Source organism: Neovison vison, chromosome 1 (assembly GCF_020171115.1).
Source record: "Neovison vison isolate M4711 chromosome 1, ASM_NN_V1, whole genome shotgun sequence".
Classification (NCBI taxonomy): Eukaryota; Metazoa; Chordata; class Mammalia; order Carnivora; family Mustelidae; genus Neogale; species Neogale vison.
This window is the reverse complement of record NC_058091.1, coordinates 93,207,700-93,221,322: the sequence shown is the minus strand read 5'-3', so window position 1 is coordinate 93,221,322 and position 13,623 is coordinate 93,207,700. Positions and strand designations below refer to the sequence as shown.

The following is a 13,623-nucleotide window of genomic DNA, read 5'->3' as shown; positions in this document are numbered from 1 at the left end:
ATGTCAACTATGCTAGATACCTCCATGGTCCAGAATTCCCGGCACTGACTGCCACTTTCTTCATTTTGCTTTTGCAAAGCAGAGAAGTGGTGGGGCGGAGGGGGAGAGAGAGAGAGAGAGAAAGAGAGAGAGAGAGAGAGAGAGAGTGTGTGTGTGTGTGTGTGTGTGTTAGCAGGTTTAGGGATCTAATTCTCTCTTTTCTTGGTTCCTGGAAATTTTTATTTTAAACATAGATCTCTGCTCAAATATTGTTCCTGTTAGTGCACATAAATAATCCCTGGTACCCTGGGCAGGTACCTGATGTAGAAGGTGACTCTAGAACTTGTGAAGGGACAATATCGGAGCACTTCTAACTGACCAGCAAGTGATTTGTGAGCCAGAGGTCATTCGTAAGAGTACCCATATTTAGCAAGAGCTCAGCCAGTTCATATAAACAGCCCCAGACATAAGAGCACCTGAAGTGTGTACACGTACTGTCCCATAAAGCACAAAGCCAGATCTTGATGGCCCGGATGAAAATGGAAAGTTGAATAGCGTTAGAGGAATTCAGGAAAAGACTAAAAATAATATGTGGTTTTTCCCTCTGTTAATGTTCCAGGTCAAATGAGGCAAATTTAAGGGGTGTGGGCCTGGAATAATCATGTAATTGTTGATATGTAGCTGTGTTCTGTGTGCTATGTATCAGGTCTAAAAATAATTTAGTGGTCCCTAGAGGCAGACTTTAATTTGTAGAAGGCAACGTAGTTAGGAGAGGTTTTGAACTTGGAAACTTGGACCCCTCGTTGTCTGGAATGGGCCATTGGAGTTGTGGGGGGAAGGGCAACTTCCATGGAATGGTGGCTGTGTGCCCGACAGTAGTCCATTTCAAAAGGCAGTAGCAACCACCATGAGCACCTTTCCCCTAATCTCTTACCCATCTCTTCCTGAAAAACTCAAAAAGTACAGTCTAGACTCCAGGGCACCCTGCCTTTGGGTTCACCCAACTCAACTACCAGGCCTACTAGAAGCTTGGACAACTCTGAGGTTGCCATAACAGTGCGGGAAATGGGAACAGATCGGTGAGTAAACAGGGTGCCAAAGCGGTGCTGTACCCACAGCTTAGATTTGAGGAGACAGGAAGTTGATAAATCTACGCATACGCCACTCAAAGTGAACAACTAAGGCTTTTCCCCAACATTAAAACAAGTTTTTTGAACATGAGCCATTTTCCCAAGTAATATGCACTATCTGGGAATTATGGGCCCTTAACATTTTCTTTAAAAGTAATTTACTACAGGGGCGTGTGGGTGGCATAGTTGGTTAGGCATCTGACTCTTGATTTCAGCTCAGGTCATGAGCTCGGGGTCCTGGGATCGAGTTCCACGTCGGGCTCCCTGCTCAGCACTGCATCTGTTTGTCTCCCTCCCCCTCAGCTCCTCCCCTCAGTTATGCTCTCTCTCTCTTTCAAATAAATAAAGAAAATCTTAAAAAAAAAAAAAAAGTAATTCACTACAGGTCATTTAAAATGTGGTGTCCTCGGTCTAACCAGACATTGCTAAGCATGGAGTATTTGGGTTCCCCAAAGCTCAGTCATGAGGTCTGTTGTTTTCTCAGCATTCCACATCTCTGTGCTTTTCAAAGGCACATTCTTCCTTTCCCCAGGGAGTTGAACTTAAGAAGTTTTGATTAATTTTCGTTTGTGCTTCATTTTCCATTCTCACCACCGCTACCCCCAATTTTATGCTTCTCCTCAGCGGGGCTGAATTTCAGAGGCTTTGTTGTTCTTCACAGACATAGGCGTCAGCCAGTCTTTCTGATTTCTTTCTCAAGCAAACACTGTCATTGTGCCTGGCATATTATGTGTTCTTGAAAGGACATTTAAAAAGGATGCATTATTCTTTTGTAGATTTGGGAGAAGGGTTAGTCCAGGGACATAACTGTTGGATGTGGTAGAGAGCCAGGAGTGGTGACTCTGGGTGAGAGGTGAGGTGTACACTTGTGTGGGGGCGAGTGTTACCACAAAGTGGCCTTCTGTGGCTGACCAGAGCCGGTATTGTCCTATTAGTGCTACCTCCATATTGCAGGTCTTGGCAATTTTACTGAGCACCAGTTATGTGCCAGGGATTTCCAGCTCTACTTCAGAAATTACTTCCACTCTTAGGCCAAGATGGTAGAGTTCCTTCCCGTCCATGTAGGGGGACTTTTGTAACCCTATTAACAAGCAGGACATCATGCAGGGGGGGCATTATTGTGCACGGTATTAGCGAAACCATGCTGGGACTTTGCTTTTGGAAGTACTAGATTCCCCTGACGGTGTGTATCTAGACCATCATGGTGCCATTGACTGTACTTTTGGTTCATCTACATTCCAACATGTTAGAAAGAATTGCTTAACTTTCTCCCATGAAAGAGTATAGGTATTGGAAAAATTGGTCTACTTTATGATTTAGGGCATCATTTCAAACACTAATTAAGTTGTGAACCGAGCATGATAAAGAAAAGTCTACAAGTTTAACTCAAGTATAAGTTATAACTCGTCTCTTTCTCTACTCAGAAATCACCACTAATGCCCTACCTGTACGATGCACTTGTTCCAATTTAGAAGTAGGAGGAGAAGGATCTGCACAGTATCCAGTGGGGGTGAGGTGAGGACATGCCCCAGGACAAGTTGGTGAAAGTTCTGCATGGGAAGATAGAAGGTCTAAATTCCAGTTCTGGCTCTGACACTGATGGGTGTTGTGACCTTGGTCACCTCCCAGTGTTCCTCTGCCACTAGAAAGTTGGGATGAATGATCAGTGGGGCTCCCACAGTATAACATTCTTTGATTCTTACTTTTCTCCTAGCACGTGGGACTCCTTCACTCATATTTCTCTAGTGGTTTTGGCACCATGGCTGTTCAGCAGTCAACTTCAGAAGAAGTGTGGCCCTGAAAACAGTAGAGAGCGATGGCAACTGGATGGGAGTTGCCCTTACAGGGACAGGGTTTTGCAAATCCAAACTCGGAGCTGTCACATGTTTGCAGAGGACACTCTCTGCTACTTGAGGTACCTGATATCTGCTGATGCAGATCAGAGACACAAGAAAGGAGCAGAGGTTAGAACAGGAGTGACTGCCCAGTGCGCATGGACAGAAGAAGATGTGCACTGTAGAAGAAATGCAGCTTCCTTCTAAATAGATTTCTGCCAAGACCAAGATAGGAAGGGATACACATGTCCTCAAATAGCCTGCTCTTTACCATGATGCCTACAGAAGTGGTGGGCAGAGGAGGGAGGGCTGAAGGAGGAGGAATCCATGATGAATTTAGTCAATAGATGACTGACCTCCTGTCCATCACAGCTGGATGTGTGGGTGACGTATGTCATACTGGGGGCATCAGCAAGCACTTCCTGTTATATGAATAGCATGTCACCTGTGTGAACTGAAGGTGAACCTGAAGGCTAGGGATGACTCCCAGGCCATTGATGTCAACCCTCCCCAAGGGAAGGTCAATAAAGGTCAAAAGAGAGCTATGGAGCCTGGTCCTGAATCTGCCTCCATTTCCCCATGTGCTGTCCTTCCTTCTTCTGGGAAAATGTAGGAGAGGTAATGCTGGATGTGGAGTCCAAAACAGGGTTCCATACGGGGTGTGCTTTGGATTTCTGAGAGAAGCCAGAGCCATCCCTGGGAGCCTAAAAAGGAAGGTACAATGAGGCTGTCAACTGTATCTAATTGGTTCAAAAGATGGAAGTTTGGAATCTTCCATAGCAAAGTAATATTACTCTCTGGAAAATATATGCACAGAGAAGGTGTAATAACTGTTTATCTGTCTGTTGGTGGAATTGGCTCAGGAACAGTAAAATGCAGATTAAACCTGAGAGGCTCTAGCTGAGTGCAAATATGACCAACTCCAATTATCAGAGACTCTGCCAAGATATACACACAAAAGATAAGAATAAGACCATTTGTATACTATAAAACTGCCCAATTATTTGTTGGTTCCTTCCTTGCATAAGGACAGGTCAGTGCCGGAGGGGAATTTTCCTGGCCTTGATATAGAAACACCAAGAGAGCTGACCCTGGGCCACATGGGGTCAAAAGGATTACCCACATCTGGTTGTAGATTTAAAAAAAACAGGGCTTATCCTGCCAAGAGGTGGAGGTGGGAGGGTTTTGTAAATTGAACCTTTGCGCACTTTTGTATATAATTCTGCTGTGTATGTGCTAACACTGTAACATACACGACTTTGTCTGTTACACTTTCAAATACTGTTGTTTAGTGAACAAACTAGGCGTCTCTGCCCTCCAGGAGCTTTCATGCTAGTGAAGTAGATGGAAGGTGGAAACAGACAATAAACAAAACAAATAAGTACATTATAGGGTATGTGAGGTCATATGCAATATGGGAAAAAAATAGGGAAGGAGGATTGGGAAATATGAAATAGGGCAGTTAGCAAAGCCCTCAGTAAGAAAGCGTTGTTTGGACAAAGGTGAGAATGAGGTGAGGGAGGGAGCGCAAGGATATCTGGGCAAAGAACTTTCCAAGTAGAGAGCACAGCAAGTGCAAAGACTCTGAGTTGGAACTGTGCTCGCAAGGAGGCCAGCATGGCTGGAGGGTTGTGAGTGAGGGGACAGAAGTAGGAGAGGAATCAAGGGAAGAAACGGTGGGAGGAGCAGAGGCACGGGGTTGGAGGCAGATGTTATAGGCCACTGAAGGGCCTTGGACTTGGACTGTGTGAGGTGAGTATAGGTTAACCTCACACAATGTACATTTTATGAAGACCATTCTAACTCTGGTCTTGCCCAGAGACCAATTAGAAGCCATAATAATAATGCAGCCAAGGGATAATGATGGCTTGATGAGAATGATGTTAATGGAAGGGTGAGAAATGCCTAGTCATGCACGTATTTGGAAGGTAGAGATGATGGGATTTGATGACAGGGAGAGCTCAAGGATGACCCTCAGAGCTGTGGTCTGGGCAACCTGGAAGGATGGCCATGCCCTTTACTAAGATGGGAGAGATGGTTAGAAGAGCTAGTTTGGGAGGGCAGATCAGGACCTTAGTTTTGGTCACATTCAATTTGAGATCTTACTGAATATCCAAGCAGGCAGATATCAAGTAGGCAGTTGGATATGGGTCAGGAATTCAGGAGAGAGGTCCATGATAGAGATATACATTTGGAAGTTACCAACACAAAGTTTGAAACCATGCTGGAACTCACCTGGTAAATTAGTATCAACAAAGTAGAGTTGCAAAGACTGAGCCAATTAGGACACTGGGACATTGGGACACACCAATGTTAAGAGAGGGAATCAGCAATGGATGAGATGGAGCACTTTCATTTTCTTTTTGCTTTTATTGATCACCTACTATATGTCAGCAGGATACTAGTTGCTAAGCATACAATAAATAAGACTAGTCCCTGCCCTCAAGGTGCTTACAGTCAATGCATTAAAATAATCATTTGGATGCGTGTGGTAACTGCAAAAAAAAAAAAGACATGGACCTGGAATTATGGGTCCAGGGAGAAGGAACGCTTGTCCCAGACTGGGAGGGATAGGAGGGTCCTTGGAAGAAATAACACCTATAGCTTAAAAGGAGACTAAAAGTTACCAAGGTGAGCAAGAGGGAAGGGCTGGGCAGTGAAGCAGTCTGGAACATGCTGGAAATACACGTTAATTTGGTGCCAACATTTCTGCCTGAGAAAACAGCTCTGTGTGGAATGAGGGGATATGCTCAATTCCTAAGAGACAGGTCGCGCCTACAAACACATATAACATGACTGGTGCATTAGTTCCTCTGAGGGCACCACCACAGTCTGGTCGAAGAAGCTTGGCTTTGACGTGCCATTGACTCCAACATCTTAGAATTCAAGAGAAGGGCCTCTGACATAGCCATTGGAAGCCTCAGCCATGACAGGGCAAAGTCTCCCCATCAGCAGCTAATTCTGGGTTGCAGCCGAGACCATATGGTGGTTCCATTTTTTATTTGTCTTTGTTTTCATTGTAAAGTGAGTGGGACCAGCACAGAGTGTTCCTAGCAACAAGCGGGACTGTGGGTGAGAGAGGAATTGCTCTTCAGGGAAGCGAAGGGACAGCCACCTTGACAACGCCCGGTTCCATGTCCAAGAGCCAGCTGCGCCCACCGCCCACCCACAACCCAACCCAAGCAGGAAATCTCAGAGCAGTGAGTCCTGGAGCTCACTCTGACCTGGGGTATTTCTTCAGGCAAGACCTTGGTATTTACAAAAAGAACAAAAAGACTTGAATATCAAGCTCCCTGACACTGTTACTCTTTTTTAAGTACCAAGGTCTGAGAACTTCTTTTTCTCCTCCAGTGCCTTCTAACTGGCTATGGGGCATTTTGTTCTATCCTACAATTACTTTCCCAAAGAGGTCTTCCCCCAAAATTCTTGTAGTGTTCTTTACTATAACCACATTAATGTCCAGTGACCTCCTGGTTTTTCTTCATTCCTCCCCCACACAGCCGGTGTGATTTATCTACATTTATCCTAATCCACGCAAGTTACCCCCAAAGGAACCAATCTCATGCCAAAGATAAGACATATTTCACAGGCATCTTCAAAGGGCCCATCTCTGCTGAACTAGAGGCAAACCTGGCAGAATGCAAATCCATACAGGCAGCCGTATTATAACCGCAAAAATTTCCTTTCCATGGAGGTAACAATAACCAACACTTACACATGCTCCCTATGTGCCAGGCACTGTTACAAGCATTTTAATCTTCACAGGGACCCTGAGGTAAGTACTATTCTTACTCTAATTTTACCAATGAGGAAACTGAGGCATAGAAAGATTAGGTAACATGTTGAAGTTCCCCGGAGCTACTGGTGGGCAGATCCAGTGTCCATACTCTCAACCCCGGGCTCCTCAAGGTTTTCAAGACTTGGGTGCTTTTCCACTATTCATATTTAATATTGTAGATTTTTTAAAAGGATTTTATTTATTTATTTGACAGAGAGAAAGAAAGAGATCACAAGTAGGCAGAGAGGCAGGCAGAGGGGGAGGGCTCCCCGCTGAGCAGACAGGACCCTGAGATCATGACCTGAGCCTAAGGCAGAGGCTTAACCCACTGAGCCACCCAGGAGCCCCTAATATTATAGATTATTTTTTTTTAAGATCTTATTTATTTACTTGAGAAAGAGAGTGAGAGAGAGAGCATGAGAAGGGAGAGGTCAGAGGCAGAAGCAGACTCCCTGCCGAGCAAGGATCCCGGTGTAGGACTCGATCCCAGGACTCCAGGATCATGACCTGAGCTGAAGGCAGTCGCTTAACCAACTGAGCCAGCCAGATGCCCCAATATTGTGTATTTTTAATGTAAAAAAGAATCTGGGGTGTCTTTGTCCATTTCCTATAGAAAAATAAGTTAATATCTCCAATATCTAGCATGGGAAATTATTTTGGAGTATTTCAGAATGCAATTTAAGCCATGTGGCTCTGTGTGTATGTGTTTTAATGCTCTTCCTCGTATTTTGGGGGGGGGGGGTCCCAAGAGTAGTATTTTACATAGACTCAAAAGATTTATTCTTCATTGTGATTCACCACGTTACTATTTTTAGCTTTTAGCTACAAACAACAGAAACCCCAACTGGAACTGGATTACATAATAAGGACTTTTACTGTGCCCTGAAAGGTAAATCCGGAGGTAGCGAGCCACCACAGTCGGCCTCATGTCCAAGCACAGGCCACTGCCGGGCAAGGAGAAGGAGATCAGCGTGTTTTAGACCAATCACAATGCCCTCAGACCCTAGGGAGCAGGCTGCCTTCTGTGGGTTCCCTAGCCAGACTTTGGGCAGGCAGCAAGGAGGAAGTGGGGAGTCAGCGGGGTGGGCAAATACCACATCTCCCGGTGACAATATGGTAGGATTTCTCTGCCTTCAGTGCCCATGGGTCTTGGTCACGCTGCTGTGAAGAAAGAAGAGGCAGACCAGACGAAGAGTGGTGGGCAGCGAAGCAGAGTTCATTGAGTAAGAGCACAAAGCTCCTGGAGAGGAAGGGGGTCCCTAGAGGGCTGCCCCTGGAGTTTCTAAGTTTACGGGTTTTTATGAGCTCTTTTGCAGAACTGTCTTAAGCAATCAGGGCGTGCTGAGTCGTTCCAGTCAGGGCTTTGGCCACGTATCTGTTTAATTGTTAGGTTCCTGTCAACATGCTGATGGTCTTTTTTGCTGACAGCTGGTGGCTTAGGTCTTCACTGCCCCAGGCCCGTGATATTGACCAATGCCTTGTGGTTAACTGTCTTATTTTAGGCCATTTTGCAGAAGTCATTTCTGCAAAGGCTGCAAAGCAAAATGCTAGTGCGCTCCTGTCTGAGCGGCAAACAGGTTGTGTCAGTGCCGTTTGATCTTAGCTGTCCTGGCTCTCTGTTTTCTTGCTGGGGACCTGGCCCTGACTGCCTAACCTTCCAACCAAGTCCTAACCAGGACATGGAATGAACTAGAGAGTGCAGTTGAGAATCAGCCCCAGAAGTTCGAATGACATTGTGAAGGGTCATCCTCTTTTTTGTCAAAATTCTTAACTTCCGTCTCAAGCCTGAGTACGACTGGCAGTTGTCAACATGCCTAAGGGTGAGAGCTTTGACGGAATGGAAAGGTGGGCTAAAAGGAGAGAGAGGTGGTGTGAAACAGGACAAGAGTATGAGCATGTAGGATTAGAGCCCAGGTCCCCAGAGAGTCCCAAAGAGTTCTCAAGCTCCTCCTCTCTGCCAGGATCGCACTGGAACCTGTAAACTCAGCAGGACTGGTATCCACTCTCCACTCTCACACAAAATAAACCAAGTCTCAGGGAAGCGTTGTAATGTGTAAAAGGCCTCATAAATAGAAACCCGTGGGGCTACAGTTTGAGTTCCCGTAGTCTGACACTGGAGTCCTTGCTCTGACGTTTCAGGGGTTTCTCTAAACACAGTCTGGGGACTGCCCGCATCAGACCCACCTGAACCCCTTACTTGCAAGGCAGATTCGTCAACTTCCCCGTGGGGCCAGGGCCGGAGTAGGAAACTGACCGTTGCCCACACTAACATGTAAGAACGAGTGAATGATACTCTATTCCTTCTCATCTGTGTTCTGACCTGGGGCAATCACCGTTTTTCCTTGGATCCAAGTTTCCTGACATGTAAAATGAGGATGGGTAGGTCACCTCCAGCTAAAAATCTCTGATTACAATTCATCTTTAAACCCATCAATCTGATTGCAGTCTGCCAACTGGCCCTTTTCCATGTTTCTTCTTACCTTGAAATATTAGTGTTGTTAATAAGATGATGTTTTAAGCATCACAGTATTTGAAGCATAAATATCCATAGAGTTTTCCCAGAAATCTGAGAGAACCAGCCATCCCCTTCATGTGGCAGATTTGAAGGGCAGCTCTCTCTAAAGCCCAGGGCTAGGACTAATGACAGTTCTAGGTCTTCTCATACTCTGCTGGGAATTTTTTTTTTTTTTTTAATTTTCTGACTTCCTGACACTACCAGAGACAAGGATTCATCATTGTTTTCCTCCCACTCTGAAAACATAATCCAATTTAGTGAACATCTTTGGAAGGTCTAAACAAGGCATCCTATACCACCCCCTTAGCCCTAACCCATTTGGGGTTTGCTTTGGTTTCATTTTCCTCATTTTTTCTTTGGTGAAAGGAAAGCAAGGACCAGGGGCATTGGCCAAACAAGTCTGGCCACTCAGTGGAGAGGTTTCCAGATAAGAAGGATCTGAAGGACTTCCCATGGGCGTAAGGGAAATCGCACACGCCATCCGGGGAAGAGGACCAGGAAATCACTTCTTGTTTTTCAAACAGCAGCGAGACTCTCACGGATGGCGCTGTGAGGCTCGGAGGACGACAGCAGGGGAGGCGCAGGAGAGCGGTGAGGCTGAGCTCGGCACGGAGCTGCCAGTCCTGCCTGAGCCCTCACAATGAATCCTGCTCGGCTTTGCCTTCAACGGGTATAGGTTTTCTTGGAGACCGTGGGGCAGATGGCCTCAGAGGGGAAATCTGGATGGTTTTAGGCGTCTGATCAGAGCAGAAGCCAGCCTGGGGACTGCGGTGGCAGACAGGTAACATGTCTTCTGCTGTGGTTCACCTCCCTCTGTAGCAAGACCTCAGGGGCACCTCAGTCACTTCCACACTTCTTTTAAGACGTCACCCAGTTCTGATCCTCTTTGCCTGATTTCCTTCTGTGTGGCTGTGACATGGATGTTGCCTGCGGAAAGCATATAAAGCATATTTGGTCAAGAGTGTTTGCAGGCTGTTGGCCAAGTTGATGAGACTGTGTTTAGGAAGACTAGGTATCGTGTAACCAACTGGCAACTTTTAAGGGTTTCCGCTATAATAAAGAGCTTTCTTTGTCTTCCCTTTTCTTTCTTACTTTCTTTTCTTCTTTCTTTCTTTTTTTTGTTTTTGTTTTTTGTTCAATGAACTTTCCCATCCCTGAGCCAGAAAATACCATAAAGACAAGAGCATTCATGAACGCTGCCCTGAGTGTGTCCATGGCCAGGCAGCCATGTTGTGGTTGTGCTGACAAAGCAAGAGGCTACACCGTGAACTCTATCAGCTCCCAGGCAGTCACCGGGACAAGGGGTGATCTCCAAAGTGTTCAGCAGTCCCTTCTCACCCATGACGGAGGGCAAGAGTTTACGGTCAGTGCTAGGAAGGAAGATAAGAAAAGTGCGGGCTTTGGGAGGTGGGCAGACTTGTGTTGAGCGTTCTAGAAGGAGGAGAGTCTCTCTGAAGTGTGGCTTGCTTAAACCATGTTTTCTTACGCTTTGTAGAAAGCCAGCCCATGCCACTGCACTGGCACTCAGTTTTTCCTTTCATGAAGGGCTCGGGTTTTTGGTCTTTCATGTTCGGATGATACCAGTAGCACATGAATATATTCCTGCTGTAACAATGTCTCATGCTGTCTAGTACCCACTCTTTTCTTCTCCTCCCCACAAATACCCCATCAACAGTGTGTCGTGCATCTTCCCAGTTATTTCTGTCTTCTCAGCTCTCAGGACAAGCCAGGGCACAGAGTACAATGAATCCCCACTGTCAGATTCATTTACCTCTCTTTAACAGCACCTTCTCTCACTCAAAGATAAAATGACAAAGGGAGGGTGCGAACAGCACTTTCAGCACTTAGACAAGTCTGAAAGAGTTTTACTCATTTTTATCATTATTACTTTTGTGTTGATTTTGGCCTCCTCAAGTAATATTAATAATAGTTCCCCATGGGTTAAACTCTAGATTTTCCAACTGGAGGTTTGGTCCTCTCTTGAAGGCCATCAAAGGCAGCCTTGTTTTGGAAATGAAAGATGAAAAAGAAAGGAAAGGAAGGGAAAGGGAGGGGAAGAGAGGAGAGGAAAGAAAAGGAGAGGAAAGTGAATTAGATAGATGTATGAATGGATAGCTAGGTAGCTAACTAGAAGCTACTGAGATTCAGTGGTTCATCCAGGGAAGATAGGATAGGGTGGGAGAGATTTCCCTTTTTATATAATGGATGATAACTTTTTTTTTCCAAAAATTTTTAAAAATTTATTTATTTGACAGACAGAGATCACAAGTAGGCAGAGAGGCAGGCAGAGGGAGAGAGAGAGAGAGAGAGGAGGAAGCAGGCTCCCCACCGAACAGAGAGCCCAATGCGGGGCTCGATCCCAGAACCCTGGGACCATGACCCGAGCCAAAGGCAGAGGCTTTAACCCACTGAGCCACCCAGGAGCCCCAATAACTTTTTTTTTTTAACAGATAAGTTCACTTTCTACCTCTTCTAGCCTTCTGTACAAAAGGGACCTTTCATTTTTTTCCCCCATACAATGTTATGAGACAAGTGAAGAATTAAAAATCACTATGAACAAGTTGGTATGGGTCATGGAGAGAGAAGGTTTGGAAAGAAGTTACGTATAGGTACTGTCAAATTTAAGAGTAATTACAAAATGCTTTCAGTTGTTTTTTGGTAATTTCTTGGCCTTCTCAAGGTTTCTTTAACCCAAAAAAGATGGCCACTTGGCCCTGCTGAATTTGGACATTCTGTAGTGCTTCTTAGGCCTCCTGTTAAATTTGTCTGCCGGAATTTCTCTCCCAGGCCTGGCTAATCCAATTAACATCTTCACTGTATGGCAGGGCACCAGCCCCGGCAGAGACCAGCACCTTCTTTCACTCCACCACAGGGGAAGCAGATGTCCTATCTCATTTTATGGAACACAAAAATAAAAGGTTCAGAAACCAAGTGGTTTGCCCAGCATCACACAATGGATCTTTTGGGGGCACCAAGATAAGGAAAAAACCCAGGTCTCTGGCTTTCCAACCCCACTGTTGGGTAGTAATGTAAGAATAGGAAGCATGTTTAATAGAGAATTAACTGATCGGCTGGATCCTGTCAGCTCTGGAGCAACATGGATTCCCAGGTTTGCTGGAATTCTGTAGATAGATCAAACTATTGCCTGGACCAGATCTTTGCGGATTCCAACACTTGCTGTCCATTAGTATCACCCCAGAAATTAACAAGAAAAGAAAAATGCCTAGGCACATCCCTGGAACAACGAAATCAGAATCTCTGGGCATTGTATATATTTTTTAATCTCTGAAGTAATTCTCTCATATAGCTAGATGTAAGAGATCAAGTGGCTAATTGGAGAAACAGAAGCCACCCTTCTTCATGTGCCCGAGAAGCTGGGCCCAGGAATGCCCGCGCTGTGAGCACGTGTGCAACGTGTATTAGGATCCTGGCTGCTGCTGCCTACGGCAGAAGCAGACCCATCTCACACTCACACATGGGAATGCAGAGTTTTTCAGCTCGCCGGCAAGGGCGATGCCACACCCCTGACTTCACTGCAAATAGACTGGTCCTTGCGGATTTTTCAAAACCCAGATTAAATGTTCTAGGTAAACAGGATGTGCTCGTCTAGTGCCAAATGATTACGGGGCCATCCACTTTATTCCATGTGACTTTAACACAAGTGTCCCAATCCCCTGAAAGAGAAGAAAGACTGAAATACTAATTATCCTTTGTGTGATCCGCCACTTTCTGGACTGATCTACACATGGATAAACAATAAATCAGGGTTGCTTTTAAATCATGAAACGGCCCCTAGAACCCTCTTTCCTCCCCACCAACATCTCTCAATATAGTTCAAGCTAGTGTGGGTCCTTGCTGTCATGTTTGTGTCCCGTGTAGAGAGCGCTGGGAAGGGCTCTCTCAGCTTAGGTCCATGTCCCCGGGGCCTGTGAGTTTTGGCACATAGCAGATGCCTCAGGAAGCCTTGTTGACCAAAATACCTGCGTGGGCTGTAGGTACACTATGAATTCACAAGTTATTTATCCCCTCGGCGTTTCAACTCACATTGCATGATTCCGGTCCTGAAGGGTCGATAACTGATATCTTGCCTATTTCCTAAAAGTCATCCCCTAAGTGAAAACTTCAGAGGCAGAGTTTGGAGGAAACATTTGTGCTAGATAGACTGGCTAAGTGCTAGGGAATTACCAGGCAGAGAATCCTTTCCCTTAGTTAATGTACATGCTTTTTTTTTTTTTTTTTTTGGTTGTTGTTTGTTTGTTTTTTAAGATTTTATTTATTTAAGAGAGAGAGAGAGCATGAACTAGGGGAAAGGCCGAGGTTCAGACTCACCCGGTAAGCAGAGAGCCCGATGTAGGGGTCCATCCCAGGACCCTGGGATCATGATCC

The 13,623-nt window shown here is 45.4% G+C and overlaps 1 protein-coding gene across 6 annotated transcripts in view; it reads left to right on the top strand.

Moving 5' to 3' along the window:
- Positions 1-13,623, top strand: part of ADGRF5 (adhesion G protein-coupled receptor F5) — a 98,081-nt gene that overhangs the window by 18,166 nt on the left and 66,292 nt on the right. The window contains exon 1 of one of the 6 annotated variants that reach the window (XM_044252350.1): positions 9,742-10,018. The exons of the other annotated variants lie outside the window; for them this stretch is intronic. The gene's annotated coding sequence lies outside the window, so the exon portion shown is untranslated. Of the gene's footprint in view, positions 1-9,741; positions 10,019-13,623 lie in introns of those variants that run through there. 6 annotated transcript variants of the gene reach the window in all.